The 23015-nt window shown below is 32.4% G+C and overlaps 1 pseudogene; it reads right to left on the bottom strand.

Moving 5' to 3' along the window:
* Nucleotides 1–17510: 17510 nt before the first annotated feature.
* LOC138339642 (putative protein TIC 214 N-terminal part) overlaps nucleotides 17511–23015 on the bottom strand; it is a 7547-nt pseudogene continuing 2042 nt past the window's right edge.

The following is a 23015-nucleotide window of genomic DNA, read 5'->3' as shown; positions in this document are numbered from 1 at the left end:
TGTTCACCCGAAGGACAGAGATTATAATAGAGATTAAAGCTATTGTGGGTTATTTTGAAATTTCAGAAAAGGTAAAATTAAAATATCAATTGACTTGATTTTATGATTGGTAATAAAATCACCTCTTCCTCTTATTGACCATTTTAAATTTTAATTTTCTTACACTTGTGACAATAAAAAGGGAGAAAAAAAGAATGGAAAAAGACAATTGACAAGGACGCTTCTATAGAATAATTAGTTCAATATATAAAAAGATAATTTAATTACATTTTTTCTTTTTCTGTGTATCCAAAATTTTAAATTAGCGAATAAAAATAATATTTACTCCCGATACTCACCCCTACAGCACCTCATGATAATAATATAACTTGAAAGAAAAATTGACATTTAGACACGAATTTTAGATGGATCTCCATTTATAAATTGAGTTATAATAAATTTTTAGGTAGTTAATTTAAAATAGGCTAGTAAAAAGATATCATGACACAAATATTTTTTTTTGTATTTTTAAGCATATGGGTCAATGAATTATATGTGATTTTTATTAGGTTTAAGTCATTTTCGACTCCTTAATGTTTTCCGTATAATTCACTTGAACATCGCATTTTAGGATTGTTCCAATTGAATACCATGTGATATTTTAAAATTTAGTACGTAAGGTATAATAATTTTGTAGAGACCGTGTTCTTGATAGTGTATTATGAGATGAGACGTCAATTTCAAACCTTAATAACACGTGTTGTCGAATAATTATTTTAATTTTTTTCTAATTTCTTTTTATAATAAATACAACTATCAAAGTCATTATCAAATCATTTGTTGTCTTTATATATATATATATATATATATATATATATATATATATATATATATATATATATATATATATATATTATTTTGATTTCTCGAACCGAGAGATTATCCCACAGCTTCAGCAGACCGCGTAGCCCCGTCGTAGTTTTGCATTTCACCAGGCCCGTGAAATGAGTCAAACAACCAGTTCAGATATTCACGACCAAGAAGTACTGCTCAAGTCGAATTTGGAGCATTCCAAAAACTTGGAGATCCAACTACAAAAAGACAGGCAGCCTGATCCCCAGGAATTTCAATTGCGCTCATATTCATTACCGTAGGAATTGGGTTCAAGGGCATGATGACTTGACGTCATCCTCCCCCCCTTCAAAATCGGACGTGAAAGTTTCCTTTCATCCGGCTAAAGAATCTCTTTCTAGTTGCTCTGGAACAATTAGGAGATTCTCTAGAAGAAATACGGGGTTCTGCTTCTTATTTTCATATTTATCATTCCTTACCTTAATTCTGAATCTATTTCTTGGAAGAAAATAAGTTTCTCCCTCTTTATCTGTCCAATTTTGAAAAATTGGTTTAATTAAGCAAGAGCCCCCGAATCTAGAGCTGCTTGTCGTTGCGTTCGTAGAGGACTCTTTACATCGAAACTTCAGAAAGAAAAATAATAAAGTGAAGGATATTACCAGGGCTTGACATGCCGCGAATCCTCTTGAAAGAGAGGGGTGCCGAGCATTTGGCGATCTCAGATGTGTCGATATCAATGGTGACTCATTATTTCGATGAATCATTTCTTCGGACAGAAGAAGATTATGATGGGTTACGGGCGGACGATTTTAAAGAGGACTCCCCTCAGTAGGATTCAAACCCAGATGAAGTTCTGACCATCTATCAGAGAAAAAAGATCCGTTTTTTAAAATTGTCAATATAATCAAATGATTCTAGCCGAGGGATCTTTCCCCCCTTCAGAATTGCAGCTTCCCAAAGGAAAAAAGATCTCCCCCCCAAAAAGCATGTTTTTTTTTACCGACGCACAAAGAAAATATTTTGTTGCGAATGAACAAGATATTGAGAAATTGTCCATACATTCAAACGAATTTGAATACGTAATACATATTAGAAAGGTAAAATTAGTTAATTGTGTCCCTGCATAACTTCTTGAAGGATTTCCCATACAATCGGCTCTTTTTCTCGAAAGAGCTCCTGACCAATTAGAAACAAAAATAAAAACTTCTTCAATCAACTTATCTTATAAAAAATTTGATGATGAAATAGGAATATTATTGACCGATTTGGGCGTATATGCAGAAATCTTTTTCATTTCATTAACAGCATTTAGCCAACCCGGCAACCAGATGCTTCGACCCGCATTGAATGCTGGGCCAGTCGTTGAAGATAAAAGTACATCGAACCCATTCATAGATATCTTACATAGATATCGTACCAATCCAATTGGGTTTTTTCTAAACGGAGCCTGGATTTCAAAGTATCATAAAAAATAGAAAAACTGCTTTTTTTCCTGGTCAGGTCAATAAAGTCACGAAATTCTTCGTTTTTGATTTTTTATAAAAAATGGATATATATATATATATATATATATGGATTTTTGGAAAGGGATTTCTGACATTTTTTTTATGCTAGGGATTTTTTCTTCTTCTTCTTGTTGTTCCTCTCTTGATAATGCCTGCTTTTATAGAGGTCTTCGGACTTCAAACTTCGGATTTCAAATGGAAAGAGAATCTTATCATCTCAGCCGAGTACACTTCTGGGCCTCATCGTCACGTGAAATGATGTTCCTTTTCTTGCATTATTGTCCTTGTAGTCTGGTATCTGTTTTATCCTTTTAAGTATGTCCAAACAGTTTTTCCACAGATGTGTGGTAATGAGTAAAATGAGACTCACAAATTCCCTAAACCCTAAACCCTAACCCTAAACCCTAAACCCTAATATATATGTGTATATATATATATATATATATATATATATATATATATATATATATATATAAACAACTCCACTATCCGTTTTACATCAAGCAATACGTGGAGTAACTCCCATTATAACAGTAAAAGAAAGACGTGTAGGTGGATCGACTCATCAAGTTCCCACTGAAATAGGATCGGATTTGAACCCGTGACATTTTGTACCCAAAACAAACGCGCTACCAAGCTGCGCCACATCCCTTCAATTGTTCCATAGAATATTGTTCAAATGTTTGACGGCACGAAAAAACCATTATTCAACTCTTTGACAACATGAAAAAACCAAAAGCTCTGCCCTCCCTCTCTATCTATCCAATGGATAGAAGGGTAGAGGCCTTTGGTGTCCCCTCCAGTTAAGAATTGGGGCCTCACAATCACTAGCCAATATGCTTTTCTCTCATGCCTTTCTTTGTTCATGGTTCGATATTCTGGTGTCCTAGGCGTAGAGGAACCACACCAATCCATCCCGAACTTGGTGGTTAAACTCTACTGCGGTGACGATACTCTAGGGGAGGTCCTGCGGAAAAATAGCTAGACGACAGGATGATAAAAAGCTTAACACCTCTCAATCTTATTACTTTTTCAATATGAAAACGAAAAAAAAAATGAAAAAGAAAAAGGTCTTTTTATTCAAAACCCCAATTGTGACATCCCTTCTCTCCCACTTCACATCTCGGAATGCACCCTTCTTATAAACTTATAGAGATAAACGCACTTTCACATCTTCTTAACCCTAAATGGCTGGGGAGAGGAAAGGTTCCTTTTTTTGAGGGTACTCCCGGGAACAGATCCAGTGGAGACGGGGTGGGGCCTGTAGCTCAGAGGATTAGAGCACGAGGCTACGAACCACGATGTCGGGGGTTGAATCCCTCCTCGCCCACAACCGGCCAAAAAGGGAAGTACCTTTCCCTCTGGGGGTAGGAAAATTATGATCGGGATAGCGAACCAAAAGCTATGTAACTTGGGTGTGGGTCTTTTGTGGAAATGGAATGGCTTTTTATCTTTTTATTTATCGTGAATGGGGGAATCATTACACATAGTATGCCCGATCGACGTATTTTTTTTTAGCCCCGTAACTCTTCCTCAGCCGGGCTTGGGCAGAAAAGCAGAGCAAGTATTAGTAGCATAACAAAAAAGCCTTCCTCGTCATTAATATCTTTGCTCGCGGCAATTGTGACCTCTCGGGAGAATCGACGACTGTATCAAAGATGCAGTGCTAGTACATCTGAGACTTCTTAATTGGCTAGTTGTAAATATCCCGAGGGATATGGAACAAAGGATTATCTCGGACCTAGACCGAGGTATTGATGGTGATTTTCTAATCTCACAGAACAGAATGTGATACAATGAGATAGAATGCAATAGAAACAAAGACAGGGAACGGGTTACCTACTCTTAACGAGCAAAGGGAGCCCCTTTATTCTTATTCTGAATTAAAGAATTCAGAATCAATCAAATCTCCCCTAGGATTCGAAACTACGACCAATCGGTTAACAGCCGACCGCTCTACCACTGAGCTACTGAGGAACAACAGGAGATTCAATCTCATAGAGTTCAATTCCCGTTCCCAACCCATGACCAATATGAGCTCGAAGCTTCCTTCGTAACTCCCGGAACTTCTTCGTAGTGGCTCCCTTACATGCCTCATTTCAGAGGGAACCTCAAAGTGGCTCTATTTCATTATATTCTATCCATATCCCAATTCCATTCATCTAATATTCTTTTGGTGTCATTAACATAATAGATGTCGTTTCTAGTCTATCTCTTTCTATTTCTTTTCTATATGGAAAGTTCAAAAATCATCATATAATAATCCAGAAATTGCAATAGAAAAGAAATAGGGGAGGTTTGTGATGATTTTTCAATCTTTTCTACTAGGTAATCTAGTATCCTTATGCATGAAGATAATCAATTCGGTAGTTGTGGTCGGACTCTATTATGGATTTCTGACCACATTCTCCATAGGGCCCTCCTATTTCTTCCTTCTCCGAGCTCTGGTTATGGAAGAAGGAACCGAGAAAAAGGTATCAAAACCAACTGGTTTTATTACGGGACAGCTCATGATGTTCATATCGATCTATTATGCGCCTCTGCATCTAGCATTGGTTAGATCTCATACAATAACTGTCCTAGCTCTACCATATCTTTTGTTTCATTTCTTCTGGAACAATCACAAACACTTTTTTGATTATGGATCTACTACCAGAAATTCAATGCGTAATCTCAGCATTCAATGTGTATTCCTGAATAATCTCATTTTTCAATTATTCAACCATTTCATTTTACCAAGTTCAATGTTAGCCAGATTGGTCAACATTTATCTCTTTCGATGCAACAACAAGATCTTATTTGTAATAAGTGGTTTTGTTGGTTGGTTAATTGGTCACATTTTATTCATGAAATGGCTTGGATTGGTATTAGTCTTGATACGGCAAAATCATTCTATTAGATCGAATAAGTACATTCGATCTAATAAGTACCTTGTATTAGAATTGAGAAATTCTATGGCTCGGATCTTTAGTATTCTCTTATTTATTACCTGTGTCTACTATTTAGGAAGAATACCCTCACCCATTCTTACTAAGAAACTGAAAGAAGCCTCAAAAACAGAAGAAAGGGTGGAAAGTGAGGAAGAAAGAGATGTAGAAAAAAAACTGCTTCCGAAATGAAGAGGACTAAACAGGAACAAGAGGGATCCACTGAAGAAGATCCTTATCCTTCTCCTTCCATTTTTTCGGAAGAAGGGTGGGATACGGACAAAATCGATGAAACGGAAGAAATCCGAGTGAATGGAAAGGACAAAATAAAGGATAAATTCAACTCTCACCTTACAGAGACAGGCTATAACAATATTAATACTAGTAATAGTCCAATTTATGATTATCAGGATTCTTATCTGAGTAATAATAACACGGAAAATCTAGAAAATTGTAAATTGCAACTGCTTGATAAAAAAAATGAAAATCAAGAACAAGACCTCTTCTGGTTTCAAAAACCTCTTGTGAGTCTTCTTTTCGATTATAATCGATCGAATCGACCATTTTGTTACATAAAGAATAATCGATTTGAGCAGATCGATTTTTTCCCGATTTTGTCTAATTAGGATCAATTGCATTGAATACAAATTTGACAAATTTCGTTCTTTTTTCTTAATTCGCTCTTCTCTGTTCTTGGTTTGAAAATAAAGAAAGACCCTTCAAATTTAAACTCGATTTTGCTTCGTTACCTAATTCATTGATTAAAGTTAAGAACTCGTCAATTTCTGTTGATAATGGTTTTTTATCAATCGTATACGCTTTTTGTTCAAATTCTTGGTAATCAATATTCGGAAGAAAGATAGTATGAATCCTATTTAGTCTAACTCTCTTTTCCCAATTTTCTAACAAAGTATTGTTTATGATTGAAGATGAAACCCCCCTTTTAATTGTTCCTCGATATAGTTCATTTAACAAAGGATCATACATTTTAGGCACACATTCTTTTTTAGTATCATCATTACAAAATCTAGTCCTTGTTACGAGTATATCCAGAGAAAGAGATTTCTTGTCTAGAATTTCAAATCGATTTAAAAATTCCTTATTTAGATTATTACTTTTTTCTTTGTTGGTAGAAACCCACTGAGTGTCCAGTTCATTAGGGAACATTTTTTGGAGTGACAATAGGGGTATCTTTCTTTTTATCATTTTCCAAAAAGTTGATAAACTTGGCGGGTATGTAAAATATATTTTTTGTTTTCCATCACTTTTACATGTGTCAAAAAAGAAATCAGTAAAAAAGTACCTCGCTGGTCCTATAAATTAATCACTGAATTGGACAAACAAATGGGTGAATTTAAAGATCGCGCATCAATGGATCATCAACTTCGTTCAAGAAAAGCCAAACGTGTAGTTATTTTTACTGACAACAAGGCGACTAAGGATGCTGAGGAGGAAGTGGCTTTAATAAGCTATTCGCAACAATCATATTTTCGCGATGTATAATTACAGGCTCTATGCAGGCTCAAAGGCGCAAAACATTTATTCCGAAACTATTTCAAGCAAATGTACATTCTCCGTTTTTTGTCAACAGAATAATCCCCCTACGTCTTTTTTCTTTTGATATCTCTGAACTAATTAAACCAATTTTTCAAAATTGGATAGATAAAGAGGGAGAATTCAAGATTCTAGAGTCTAGAGAAGAACAAACAAAAAGAGAAGAGAAAAAAGAAAAGGACAAAAAAGAGGATAACAAAAGAAAGGAACAAGCACGGATAGTGATCGAAGAAGCCTGGGATACCATTCCTTTGGCACAAATAATAAGAGGTTACATGTTAATAACTCAATCAATTCTTCGAAAATATATTCTATTACCTGCATTGATAATAGCCAAAAATATCGGACATATGTTATTTTTGCAACTCCCTGAATGATCTGAAGATTTGCAGGGATGGAATAGAGAAATGCAGATTAAATGTACTTATAATGGTGTTCAATTATCAGAAACAGAATTTCCCAAAAATTGGTTAAGAGACGGGATTCAGATCAAAATTTTATTTCCTTTTTGTCTGAAACCTTGGCATATATATGAACTGTATCCGTCCCGCAGAGAGCTAATTAAAAAGCAAAAACAAAAAGATGATTTTTGTTTTTTAACAGTTTGGGGAATGGAAGCTGAACTTCCCTTTGGTTCTCCCCGAAAGCGACCTTCATTTTTTTAGCCCATTTTTAAGGAACTCGAAAAAAAATTGGAAAATTCAAAAAGAAATATTTTCTAGCTCTAAAAAATTTTAAAAGGAAAACAAAATTATTTAGAAGAGTTTCAAGAGAAACCACAAAATTGTTTATCAAAAGTATTGGATTTCTAAAAAAAAACAAACAAAAACTTTCAAAAGTAAGTCTAATTGTATTATTTAGATTCAAAGAAATATCTTAATCCAATGAAACAAAAAAAGAAAAAGATTATCTAATTAGTAATCAAATAATTAACGAATAATTTCGTCAAATTGAATTTGGAAATTGGCCAAATTCTTCACTGATAGAAACAAAAATGAAGGATTTGACTGATAGAACAAGTACAATCAAAAATCAAATAGAAAGAATTACAAAAGAGAAAAACAAAGTAACTCCAGAAATAGACATTAATCCTAATAAAACAAATAATATTAAAAAATTTGAATTGCCAAATTTTTTTTCCAAATATTAAAAAGCAGAAATACTCGAGTAATATGGAAATTCCATTATTTTCTAAAATTATACATCAATTTATTTTTATCTATCATTAATATTCCTAGAATTACTACACAACTCTTTCTTAAATCAACAATCAAATTGATTGAGAAAAATTCATCTCCAATAATGAAATAAATTAAGAAAAAATTAATCATAAAAAAAAATTCACTTTATGTTTATTTCGACTATAATAAAGTCACTTTATAATATTAGTAAGAAAAACTCACATATTTTGTGTGATTTATCCTACTTGTCACAAGCATATGTATTTTACAAATTCTCACAAACCCAAGTTATTAATTTTTCTAAATTTAGATTTGTTCTTCAATATAACACAACGTCTTGTTTCCTTAAGAATAAAATAAAGGACTATTTTAAAACACTATGAATATTTCATTCAGAATTAAAACATAAGAAACTTCAGAGTTATCGAATAAATCAATGGAAAAACTGGTTAAGATGGCATTATCAATACGATTTATCTCAGATTAGATGGTCTAGATTAATGCCAAAAAAAATGGCGAACTAGGGTTAATCAAAGTTGTATGGCTCAAAATAAAAATAGAAAATGATTCGAAACTCTATTCATTATCAAACGAAAAAGATAATTTAAAAAAATGTTATGGATATGGTCTTTTAGCATATAAATCGATTAACTATGAAAATAAAAGTGACTCATTTTTTTCTAGATTACCCTTTGAAGTTCAAGTAAAGAAGAACTTAGAAATTTCGTATAATTCCAACACGTCCAAACACAACTTTGTTGATATGCCCAGCAATCTTCATATCAATAATTATCTAAGAAAGGGCAATATTCTAGATAGAGAAAGAAATCTCGATAGAAATTATTTTGATTGGAAAATTATCCATTTTTCTCTAAGACAAAAAGGAGATATTGAAGCCTGGGTTAAGATCGATACCAACAGTAATCCAAATACTAAAATTGGTATTAGTAATTATCGAATAATTGATCAAAATTGAGAAAAGGGTTTTTTTTTATCTTAGAACTCATCAAAATCCAGAAAAAACTCAAAAAAATTCGAAAAAAGTCTTTTTTGATTGGATGAGAATGAATGAAAAAATATTTAATTGTCCCATATTGAATCTGGAATTTTTGTTCTTCCCAGAATTTGTACTACTTTATAATGTCTATAAAATAAAATCGTGGATTATACCAAGCAAAAATCCTTCTTTTTACTTTGAATACAAATAAAAATGTTAGTAAAAATAAAATCCAAAACTTTTTTCTACCATCAAATAAAAAATAAAAGTAAAGAATCAAAGTCAAGAAGCAAAAGAACCCCCAAGTCAAAGAGAGCGTGGATCAGATATAGAAAACAAAGGAAATCTGAGCCCTATTTTTTCAAAACATCAAACCGATCTTGAAAAATATTACGTGGAATCAGACACAAAAAAGTGTAAAAATAAAAAATAATACAAAAGCAACACGGAAGCAGAACTAGATTTGTTCTTTAAACGTTATTTGTTTTTTCAATTGAGATGGAACGGTGCTTTGAATCAAAGAATGCTCGAAAATATCAAGGTATATTGTCTCCTGCTTCGACTGATAAATCCAACCAAAATTACTATATCGTCAATTCAAAGGAGAGAAATGAGTTTGGATATAATGCTCATTCAGGCAAATTTACCTCTTATAGACTTGATGAAGAAGGGGATATTGATTATTGAACTTATTCGATTGTCTGTAAAAGATAATAGACAATTTATTATGTATCAAACCATAGGTATTTCATTGGTTCATAAAAGTAAACACCAAACTAATCAAAGATACCGAGAACAAAGATATGTTGATTAAAAAAATTTTGACGAATTCATTCTGCAACCTCAAACTCAAAGAATAAATACAGAAAAAACTCATTTTGGTTTGCTTGTTCCTAAAAATATTTTATGCTCTAGACGTCGTAGAGGGTTGAGAATTCGAAGTTTTTTTAATTCTTGGAATTGGAATAGCGTCGATAGAAATTCAGTATTTTGCAACGAAAACAATGTAAAAAACTGGAGTCAATTTTTGGGAGAACGGAAACCCCTTTATAAAGATAAAAATGAATTAATTAAATTTAAGTTCTTTTTTTGGTCTAATTATCGATTAGAAGATTTAGCTTGTATGAATCGTTATTGGTTTGATACCAATATTGGTAGCCATTTCAGTATCTTAAGGATACATATGTATCCACAATTGAAAATTAATTGATAGTATTATATACCCTGTCTCGTATAGAGTAACTGAAAGCAAATAAATGCAAACATGCCTTGTTTTACATCTCATTCGAATCTAATTCGAGTAGACAATACTAAATCAATAAAATAAGGTATTAATTAGATCTAGAAATGAATCAACAGAACCTTCTTCATTTTAGGATTTTAGGTTTCAATTATTCGCTTTTGTGACTAAAAAAACGTACCTATCGCCTTTTTGGATTCCTATCTGAATCAAATTTGAAATTTGATTAATTTATTGGAATTGCTACAATTAGAGGTTCATAAAGAAATTAAGTCTATATTCCACGTTCAAATTACTGGCATTATTATTACTGATCAATAAAATTTGAAAAAATCCATATCTGTAAAATAAAGAAAGGGGAAATTCATTTATGGTAAAAAATTCTATAATTTCAGTTATTTCTCAAGAAGAAAAGAAAGGATCTGTTGAATTTCAAGTATTCAATTTCACCAATAAGATACGAAGACTTACTTCACATTTAGAATTGCACAAAAAAGACTATTTATCTCAGTGAGGTTTGAAGAAAATTTTGGGAAAACGTCAACGACTGCTAGCTTATTTGGCAAAAAAAAATAGAGTACGTTATAAAGAATTAATTAATCAGTTAGACATTCGATAGACAAAAACTCGTTAATTTGACTAAATTGAAGAGTTATTTCATTTTCACTTATATGTTTCGATTAAATTTTGATGAACTTTTTTTCACTTTCAGTAATTCATGGAAGAATGAATCGTTAAAAAACTTATGACTGCACCAACTACAAGAAAAGACCCCATGATAGTCAATATGGGGCCTCAACACCCATCAATGCACGGTGTTCTTTGACTCATCGTTACTCTAGATGGTGAAGATGTTGTCGACTGCGAACCAATATTGGGTTATTTACATAGAGGGATGGAGAAAATTGCGGAAAACCGAACAATTATATAATATTTGCCTTATGTAACACGCTGGGATTATTTAGCTACTATGTTCACAGAAGCAATAACCATAAATGGACCCAAACAATTAGGCAATATTCAAGTACCTAAAAGGGCTTGCTATATCAGAGTCATTATGTTGGAGTTGAGTCGGATAGCTTCTCATTTGTTATGGCTCGGTCCTTTTATGGCGGATATTGGTGCACAGACCCCTTTCTTCTATATTTTTTGAGAAAGAGAATTGATATATGACCTATTCAAAGCTGCCACCGGTATGCGAATGATGCATAATTATTTTAGGATTGGAGGAGTTGCTGCCGATCTACCCTATGGTTGGATAGATAAATGTTTGGATTTTTGCGATTATTTTTTAACAGGGGTTGCTGAGTATCAAAAACTTATTACTTGGAATCCTATTTTTTTAGAACGAGTTGAAGCCGTAGGCATTATTGGGAGAGACGAGGCATTAAATAGGGGTTTATCGGGACCAATGCTACGAGCTTCCGGAATAGAATGGGATCTTCCTAAAGTTTATCATTATGAGTCTTACGACGAATTTGATTGGAAGGTTCAATGGCAACGAGAAGGGGATTCATTAGCTCGTTATTTAGTAAGAATCGGTGAAATAACAGAATCCATAAAGATTATTCAACAGGCTCTGGAAGGAATTCCAGGAGGGCCTAACGAAAATTTAGAAATGCAACGTTTTGACAGATTAAAAGATCCTGAATAGAATGATTTTGAATATTGGTTTATTAGTAAAAAACCTTCTCCAACTTTTGAATTGTCTAAACAAGAACTTTATATGAGAGTTGAAGCCCCAAAAGGAGAATTGGGGATTTTTCTGATAGGAGATCAGAGCGTTTTTCCTTGGAGATGGAAAATTCGCCCACCAGGTTTTATCAATTTGCAAATTCTTCCTCAGTTAGTTAAAAGAATGAAATTGGCTAATATTATGACAATACTAGGTAGCATAGATATCATTATGGGAGAAGTTGATTATTGAAATGATAATTGATACAACAGAAATAGAGACCATCAATTCTTTTTCCAAATTGAAATCCTTAAAAGAAGTCTATGGGATCATATGGATGCTGGTCCCTATTGTTACTCTTGTATTAGGAATCACAATAGGTGTACTTGTAATTGTTTGATTAGAAAGAGGAATATCTGCAGGAATACAACAACGTATTGGGCCTGAATATGCCGGCCCGTTAGGAATTCTTCAAGCTCTAGCAGATGGGATAAAACTACTTTTGAAAGAGAACCTTATTCCATCTACAGAAGATACTCGTTTATTCAATATCGGACCATCCATAGCAATAATATCTATCTTTCTAAGTTATTCAGTAATTCCTTTTGGTGATCACCTTGTTCTAGCCGATGTTAGTATTGGTGTTTTTTTTTGAATTTCCATTTCAAGTATTGCTCCCGTTGGACTTCTTATGTCGGGGTATGGATCAAATAATAAATATTCCTTTTTAGGTGGTCTACGGGCAGCTGCTCAATCAATTTGTTATGAAATACCATTAGCTCTATGTGTATTATCAATATCCCTACGTGTGATTCGGTGAGACATAAAATTTATCCAAATTCTTTTCTTTCTAGAAACAAGGATAAAAAGATTTGATTGATTATATATTTTTTTTTCTTCAGCATTTGAGTTGATGAACTAAATCAGATAGTTATATGAGTGAAAGAAAACGGCTTCTAAATTTGCAGTAAAAAAGTTGAGTCTCATTTCCTATGTACAAGAATCAAATGGTGAAAAAAGTAAACATAAGCAAGAGAGATTGTTTACCCCAAGATTCGTGAATTGTCATGATAGCTTGAAGCGGGTTCAAAAGACCAACTCTATGGAGTTTTTACTGTCTATTACCATAGATGGATTTCCACAATGGGAGGTTTTTGAAACAAAAAATGAGTGGATGGTCAGGAAGACCAAGATACACAAAAGATTAGTAATTGAGATGATGTAAGTTATCCAAGAGGATATTTCTATACATAAAAGGAATTATAATTGGGGCTTTACGTTCGTAGAAATGATTAAGAAGTACTCGCCATGATTCTGATCTAGAGTATGTTCCTATCCACTGAGTAAGTAACTAACTATCAAGAACGAAGTAATCTTTTACTTTGGTTAAAGACCCTTTTTTAAGAAAGGAGAATAGGAATGAAATAAAAAAAATAGAAATAGAAAGAAAAGAAGCTAATTGAAAAAGGAAAAAGGAGGAATGTCTTTTTTTGTTTTTATTCTTTCTTTCCTATAATTCAATTTTTATTTCTATTCAGAGAGATAAATTTTTTGTCATGATTCATGTACTAATGTACTCTCTAATTTTTTTCGTAATTGAAAATTTGAGGTTGAAATGTATATGTGATATTGCTATAAAGCACATTTTTTTATTTAATGATAAGGTTATTAATCAACAAAGAAAAATTAAAATTCTTAAAAGATGAGATAAATTCAGAAGCACTTATTTATTAGTTTTAAATACAGCAGACAAAATTCCATTGCTCTGATTTGGGACCTTAGAATAGATTTTGACTCTATCTGACAAACATATCAAGATAAAGAATAGTAAAGGGCCCTTAGATTTAGTTGTGACCTCTGAGGAGCCGTATCAGGTGAAAATCTCACGTACGGTTCTGTAATAGCGATGGGCACAGTGATGTTCATCGACTATGATTATCTAACAGTTTAAGTACAGTTGATATAGTGGAAGCGCAGTCAAAATATGGTTTTTGGGGGTGGAATTTGTGGCGTCAACCCATCGGGTTTATCATTTTTCTAATTTCTTCTCTCGCCGAGTGTGAAAGATTACCTTTTGATTTACCAGAAGAAGAAGAAGAATTAGTGGCAGGGTATCAGACCGAATATTCTGGTATCAAATTTGATTTATTTTACATTGCTTCACATCTGAATCTACTAGTTTCTTCATTATTTGTAACAGTTCTTTACTTGGGAGGTTGGAATCTGTCTATTCCGTACATATTTGTTCCTGAGATATTTGGCATAAATAAAGGAGGTAAATTCTTTGGAACACTAATTGGTATCTTTATCACATTAGCCAAAACTTATTTGGTTTTGTTCATTCACATTGCAACAAGATGGACTTTACCGAGGCTGAGAATGGACCAACTATTAAATCTTGGGTGGAAATTTCTTTTACCGATTTCTCTAGGTAATCTATTATTGACAACCTCGTCCCAACTTCTTTCATTCTAAAAGACCACAATATCCTAGATTCACGACTTCTCTCAAACAAGAGAAAGAAACAAGCATAAAATCTTTTTTTTATAGATATTCAACATATGCTCCCTATGATAATTGAATTCATAAATTATGGTCAACAAACAATACGAGCCGCCAAATATATCGGCCAAGTTTTCATGATTACCCTGTCCCATGCAAATCGTTTACCTGTAACTATTCAATACCCCTACGAAAAATTGATCACATCGGAACGTTTCCGAGGCCGAATACACTTTGAATTTGATAAATGCATTGCTTGTGAAGTATGTGTGCGTTTATGTCTTATAGATTTACCCGTTGTTGATTGGAAGTTAAAAACTGATATTCCAAAGAAACGATTGCTTAATTACAATATTGATTTTGGTATATGTATATTTTGTGGTAATTGCGTTGAGTATTGCCCAACAAATTGTTTATCAATGACCGAAGAATATGAATTTTCTACTTATGATCGTCAGGAATTGAATTATAATCAAATCGCTTTGGGTTGCTTACCAATGTCAGTAATTGATGATCACACAATTCGAACAATTTCGAATTTACCTCAAATAAACAATGAATAAACCCTTAATTTGATTCAAACAAATTACAAATTACGAAGTCTTAGTTCAGATCTAAAACAATGAGATTTTTGCTTGGGCAATTCAAACTAGTGGTTTCTTAATGAGACTCCTAGCTTAATTTAGATTGAAAACAAAACCGAGTTCAATATTATATATTATAATAGTAGTGGTTTCAAAGTAGATAAATGATATCAAAAATAGATAGGTTGAAACTCCTCTTTCGACGAATAAAGAATGGATAGTGGTCCAATAAAATAAAAGCATCTACGTCAATTCATACCCATTAGACTTTCATTAAATTAACAATTTCAAAGTATCATAAAAAAATAGAAAAACTGATTTTTTTCCTGGTCAGGTCAATAAAGTCATGAAATTCTTCGTTTTTGATTTTTTATAAAAAAATGGATTTATCTGAACCAATACATGATTTTCTTTTAGTCTTTCTAGGATCGGGTCTTATATTAGGGGTTCTAGGAGTGGTATTACTTCCCAATCCAATTTATTCGGACTTTTCCTTGGGATTGGTTCTTGTTTGTACATCGTTATTATATATTCTATCTAACGCCTATTTTGTAGCTGCTGCGCAGCTACTTATTTACGTAGGAGCCATAAAGGTTTTAATCATTTTTGCTGTGATTTTCATGAATGGCTCAGAATATTACAAGGATTTTCATCTTTGGACCGTAGGAGATGGAATTACTTCGATGGTTTGTATAAGTCTTTTTATTTCACTAATTACTACTATTTCAGATACGTCATGGTACGGGATTATTTGGACTACACGATCAAACCAGATTATAGAGCAAGATTTTACTAATTAATAGTCAACAAATTGGAATTCATTTATCAACTCATTTTTTTCTCCCATTTGAACTTATTTCCATAATCCTTTTAGTTGCTTTAATAGGTGCAATTGTTGTAGCTTGTCACTACAAAATTTCTATTAAAACTTGGAATTCAAATAAAAATTTGTTCTGTCTTATCACATTAATTTTCCTTCAATTCTATTTGAATTCTAGCTGGATAAATCGAAAGACTTTAGGTCAATCTAGTACCAATATATTTCTTTGTTCCATACTTGTTATATACTAGTCAATTAAGTTAGTTGAATTGTTGTTCACATTGAAAGGAGTCGGGATTGATAAGGAATTGTTTAATGATTCTCGAACATGTACTTGTTTTGAGTGCCTATTTATTTTCGATCGGTATCTATGGATTGATCACAAGTCGAAATATGGTTAGAGCCCTTACGTGTCTTGAACTTATATTGAATGCAGTTAATATCAATTTTGTAACATTTTCTGATTTTTTTGATAATCGTCAATTAAAGGGAGACATTTTTTTAATTTTTGTTATAGCTATTGCAGCCGCTGAAGCAGCCATTGGCCTGGCTATTGTTTCATCAATTTACCGTAACAGAAAATCAACTCGTATCAACCAATCAAATTTGTTGAATAATTAATATTAATCATCTAGATTCTAATATTGAGAAATCTATTTTAATTAGAATGTTTTCTACGTAAAGTATGATCTTGTTTGCAAAACATAAGAAATCAAAGTATTTTGGCCTCTCTCATATCTCATAAACCAATCCAGAAAGGGGTTGATTAGAAAATTATGATAACTCTTGATTCATCTGGTATCTAAATCTATGATTCGTTTCTAAGTTTACTAGATCGAAAATTTAGAACATTCAAAAACGTATATGCCCAATGTCACATTTAGTAAAGATTTATGATACGTGTATAGGATGTACTCAATGTGTACAGAGGACTGTGTTGGTTGTAAGAGATGTGAATCCGCCTGTCCAACAGATTTCTTAAGTGTCCGAGTTTATTTATGGCATGAAACAACTCGCAGTTTGGGTCTAGCTTATTGATACGTTCGAGAAAACTCTACTTGAATCCATTTAACTTTTTTACCGACAAACCTGTGCTCGAAAATAAAAATATTTTGAGCACGGGTTTTTTTGGTCCAAGTGTATCTTGTCTTTACTACAAATTATTTTCCTTGGTTAACAATAATTGTCGTTTTTCCGATATTTGCGGGTTCTTTAATTTTCTTTCTTCCCCATAAAGGAAATAGGGTAATTAGGTGGTATACAATATGTATATGTATTTTAGAACTCCTTCTAACAACTTATGCATTTTGTTATCATTTCCACTCGGATGATCCATTAATCCAACTAGTAGAGGATTATAAATGGATCGATTTTTTTTTATTTCCATTGGATATTAGGAATAGATGGACTTTCTATAGGATCCATTTTATTAACAGGATTTATCACTACTTTAGCGACTTTAGCGGCTTGGCCAGTTACTCGAGATTCTAGATTATTCCATTTTCTCATGTTAGCAATGTACAGTGGTCAAATTGGATCATTTTTGTCTCGGGACCTTTTAATATTTTTCATCATGTGGGAGTTAGAATTAATTCCTGTGTTTCTACTTCTAGCCATGTGGGGAGGAAAGAAACGTCTGTACTCAGCTACAAAGTTTATTTTGTACACGGCGGGGGGTTCTGTTTTTCTCTTAATGGGAGTTTTGGGTGTTGCTTTATATGGTTCTAATGAACCAACATTAAATTTTGAAACATCAGTTAATCACTCATATCTTGTGGTTTTAGAAATAATCTTCTATATTGGATTTTTTTATTGCTTTTGCTGTCAAATCGCCCATTATCCCCCTACACACATGGTTACCAAATACCCATGGAGAAGCACATTACATTACTTGTATGCTTCTAGCCGGAATCTTATTAAAAAGGGAGCGTATGGATTAATTCGAATCAATATGGAATTATTACCTCATGCCCATTTTATATTTTCTCCTTGGTTGATGATAATAGGTACAATACAAATAATCTATGCAGCTTCAACATCTCTTGGCCGACGGAATTTAAAAAAAAGAATAGCCTATTCCTCTGTCTCTCATATGGGTTTTATAATTATAGGAATTAGTTCTCTAACCGATACGGGACTAAATAGAGCCCTTTTACAAATAATCTCTCATCGATTTATTAGTGCTGCACTTTTTTTCTTGGCGGGAACGACTTATGATAGAATCCACCTTGTTTATCTTGACGAAATAGGCGGAATATCTATTCCAATGCCAAAAATGTTCGCGATGTTCAGTAGCTTTTCGATGGCTTCCCTTGCATTACCAGGTATGAGTGGTTTTGTTGCCGAATTGATAGTATTTTTTGGAATAATTACCAGCCAAAAATATCTTTTAATTCCAAAACTACTAATTACTTTTGTAATGGCAATTGGAATTATATTAAATCCTATTTATTCATTATCTATGCCACGCCAGATGTTCTATGGATACAAGTTATTTAACGCCCCGAAGGATTCTTTTTTTATTCTGGACCGCGAGAGTTATTTCTTTCGATCTCCATCTTTTTACCCGTAATAGGTATAGGTATATACCCCGATTTCGTTCTTTCATTAGCAGTTGACAAGGTCGAAGTTATTCTATCTAATTTTTTGTATAGATAATTGGATGACTGAAATAAAAAAAAACTTATGTTTGTTTTTAAAAACATTCTTCGACAATGAAAGACAATCTTCTTTTTTTCTTCTCTTTTAACTTAAGAATTAAGTATAAACAATGAAATTGAACTACATATGGTAGAAAACCATGTGAATCATCAATACAATATTTGATTCACACGGTCCACATGCTGGTTCATACAATGCGTCGCCCGCTCTTGTATTTGTAATAACTTGTCTTGAATTCAATTAAATGTTGATGGAAAAGAACCATAACTATGTAACCCTATTCCTAATAGATTGACCCCAAAATAGCATATCCAAATTATAAGAAAACCTATCGACGCTACAATTGCAAAATTTGGACCCCGCAAATTTCTATTTGTTCGAGTATGTAAATAAATGGCAAATACGATCCAAGTAATAAATGCCCAAGTTTCTTTTGGATCCCAATTCCAATACGAACCCCACACTTCATTAGCCCATACGACTCCTGAAAGGATTCCTATTGTTAAAAAGTAAATCCTAAACTAATAACCCGATAACTCCAATAATCCAATTGTTGAATCAATTGGGACCTGTAATAATTTTTAGCACAAAAAATGAAGTATTTTCGACAACATTTTCACTCAATAAAAATGACTCGTTTAAAAAAACATTGCTCTTAGAAAAAATCTTTCTGTTTTTTCGAAATGTAATCAGTAGAAGTGCTACTGATAATAACGATCCACATAAAAGGGCTGCAATGCCCCAATATCATCATACTTACGTGCATTATTAACCACTCAGAGTGAAGAGCAGGTACTAAGATTCCAGATTGGTGTATTTCAGTTAAAATACATGAAGTTGCAAAGCCTTGGGTCAAAATAGCACTTGGTCCAGTTATTTTACTTAAAATTAAAACATTTTTTTTGAAATATGGAATTATATGAATAAGGGAGAAAATCCATGAAAGGAAAATTAATGATTCATATAAATCGGTTAGTGGGAAATGTCCTGAAGAAACCCAACGAGTAACTAATAATCTTGTTATACAGAAAAAAGTAACGATTATGCCCTTTTCTGACGAATCGTATAGTTCTACAATTTCATAGACAAAAAAGGTTATCAAATGAATTGTAATTAAAATTGAAACGATAGAAAAGGAAATGTGAGTTAATATATGATCTAAGGTTGAAAATATCATAAAAATCTTAAAAAAGAAGAGTCCCTTAATTACATAATTCTAAAATGGAAATCGGGAATTGAATTCATTATAAGATCTATTTATCCTTTTTAGAAGATGGTATGCCGCCACTCGGACTCGAACCGAGATGCATTAGCACTGCTTCCTAAGAGCAGTGGGTCTACCAATTTCACCATAGCGGCTTGTCTTGAACTCATAATAGCCTACGAATAAGCAATCGTCGAGATTGAGTAAGCTATTTTAGTTTAGTAATGATTCAAATAGATCAATACCAATAAAAAGTTGTTCAAATAGGAATTTGAGGTTGAAGGTTCATTATTTGTTATTTGAGTTTAGAGTCTTAGTTTTTTTTATTTAACCTGAGTCTTTCCTATATTTTCTGCTTTCCTCGAATTCAACTCTTGTAACTAAACCGTTCTACACTCAATTAAGGAATAGAGTTCAAAAAGTTTTTGTTTTCATTGTTTAAGCAGCAATTTCTTTTTTTTTTTCATAGATATAAAATAAAACAAAAAAGGGATTTTGACGACAAAATAGAAAGAAAAGAACCAATTTTGCATCGCTAAAAATTCACAATTAGTCATACAAAATTTCATTAAGCAATTTTCTCTATTGGGTTAAGGGAAAGATATACATGGCGGTCTATATAATAATTCAGAGAAAATTAAAAGTGAGAAAGTTCGAGAAAACAAAAAGGTTTCAAAATAGAATCAATTACTTTCAATGAGTTCTTAACTTTCACTAAAGATTTTTATATACGTTCTTCTATAGACATGCAAATATAGAATTTTATTTGCATTTTATTGTGAAAATAGGTCGATGGGGAAAATAAAACTCCCCACCTTGGAATAGAAATGGTCTTTACTCTTTTGTCAACAAAAAAATTATTATTCAGTGAATAGTAAATAGAGGATTTCCTAATTCTATTATTTTCTATATCAATCAGAAAAGCAAATAGAGCTATGTTATATATGGATTGGTGAGCTAATCAATATCAAAGAGGAAAGGGAAATTGTTCAATTATTTAATTAGATAATAATTGAAGAATAATTGAATAATTTTTTTCAAATTGATTCAAATTATTCTAACGTTTTATTACTTATTTATTTTTGTTTGGCGTACAAAAAACCTTTTTGAATTACCGGTAGAAAGAGATTTTGCTAATGAAAAAGCCTTTAATGCTACCCAATACCCCTTCCTTTTCCAAATATTTTTACGAATACGCTTTTTTGAGGTCGAAGTGCATTTTTTTGGAACTGCCATTTAGAAATTAAAAAATTACTTATTGTTATAGCTGGATGTGAAAGACATCTATTGTTCAAAACAGATTCTTTTTACTACTATTTATTTTTGAGCTAATAGTGTCCTCCCCAAATAAACATTATCGAGATAGGCAAAAACTATGTGAAAGTTGCAGAATACTGGAAATAAAAAAGAAGGCCAATATTTTTTTTTCAAGTTTTTCTATTCAATAAAACATTCATAATCATAAAAAAGAAAAGGTTCTCCATTGACTGGTATCTTTATTTCACATTCTTTTTGATTCATCAAATCTATACCTATAGAATTTGATAATCGGTTGTTCTGTAGAAATGAAGAAAGAAAATTTGTTGAACTTAATATAAAAATAAAATAACGAATCCCAAAAATTGTTGATTTATATTTATGGTTCCACATTTTATTTACATGCAATAAAATACCTCGAAAGGTTTAAAGATAAGAACCGCGTTTTACTTCAGGAAATGAAAAACTTCAATCCCCGTTCGATTCACTTGGCAAACTTTGATTTTAAAAAATAGGCTTATTTCAAAAGACTAATAATTAATCCCTTTTATATCATTTGACCAATCGTAATTTCGTGATTTTAATAGTTCAAATATTTAGCAAAGACTCAGAATAAGTAAGAATAAAAAATTCTATTTAAGTTTTAAATTAGTTTAAGTTAGTCCATATTTTTACTTTTTATTGACTCCTTTCAAAAGAGGTAAGATTCGGTGAATTGGAAATAATTAATTAAGAATTCAAAACTTTTTTTAGGGAACAGATATATGAATATGCGTGGATCATACCTTTCATTCCACTTCCAGTGCCTATGTTAATAGGAGCGGGACTTATTCTTTTTCTAACGGCAGCAAAAATGTTTCGCCGTATGTGGGCTTTTCAGAGTGTTTTATTGTTAAGCATAGTCATGATTTTTTTCAATCTACCTGTCTATTCAGCAAATAAATAGTAGTTCTGTTTATCAATATGTATGGTCTTGGATCATTAATAATGATTTTTTCTTTAGACTTCGGATACTTGATCGACCCACTTACTTCTATTATGTCAATATTAATAACTACTGTTGGAATTATGGTTCTTATTTAAAGTGATAATTATATGGCTCATGATCAAGGCTATTTGAGATTTTTTGCTTATATGAGTTTTTTCAGTACTTCCAAGTTGGGATTAGTTACTAGTTCGAATTTGATACAAATTTATATTTTTTGGGAATTGGTTGGGCTGTGTTCCTATCTATTAATAGGATTTTGGTTTACACGACCTGTTGCGGCAAATGCTTGTCAAAAAGCGTTTGTAACGAATCGTGTAGGGGATTTGGTTTATTATTAGGAATTTTAGGTTTTTATTGGATAACGAGGAGTTTCGAATTTAGAGATTTATTCAAAATATTCAATAACTTGATTTATAATAATGAGCTGAATTTTTTATTTGTTACGTTATGCGCTGTTCTCTTATTTGCCGGTGCAGTTGCTAAATCTGCTCAATTCCCCCTTCTTGTATTGTTACCTAATGCCATGAAGGGGCCTACTCCTATTTCGGCTCTTATACATGCTGCTACTATGGTAGCGGCAGGAATTTTTCTTGTAGCTCGACTTCTTCCTCTTTTTAGAGTTATACCTTACATAATGTATTTGATCTTGGTTATAGGAATAATAACAGTATTATTAGGACCTACTTTAGCTCTTTCTCAAAAAGACATTAAGAGAGGTTTAGCCTATTCCACAATTTCTCAATTGGGTTATATGATGTTAGCTCTAGGTATGGGGTCTTATCGAAGCGCTTTATTTCATTTGATTACTCATGCTTATTCCAAAGCATTATTAATTTTAGGATCCGGATCCATTATTCATTCAATGGAAACTATTGTTGGATATTCTCCAGCTAAAAGCCAGAATATGGGTCTAATAGGAGGTTTATGAAAACATGTACCAATTACCAAAATCACATTTTTATTATGTACACTTTCTCTTTGTGGTATTGCACCTCTTGCTTGTTTTTGGTCCAAAGATGAAATTCTTAATGATAGTTGGTTGTATTCGCCAATTTTTCCAATAATAGCTTGGGCAACGGCGGGATTAAC

The sequence above is a fragment of the Solanum lycopersicum genome, chromosome 11 (assembly GCF_036512215.1).
Source record: "Solanum lycopersicum chromosome 11, SLM_r2.1".
Lineage (NCBI taxonomy): Eukaryota > Viridiplantae > Streptophyta > Magnoliopsida > Solanales > Solanaceae > Solanum > Solanum lycopersicum.
The sequence above is the reverse complement of the archived record's forward strand: the minus strand, read 5'-3'. Positions and strand labels throughout refer to the sequence as shown.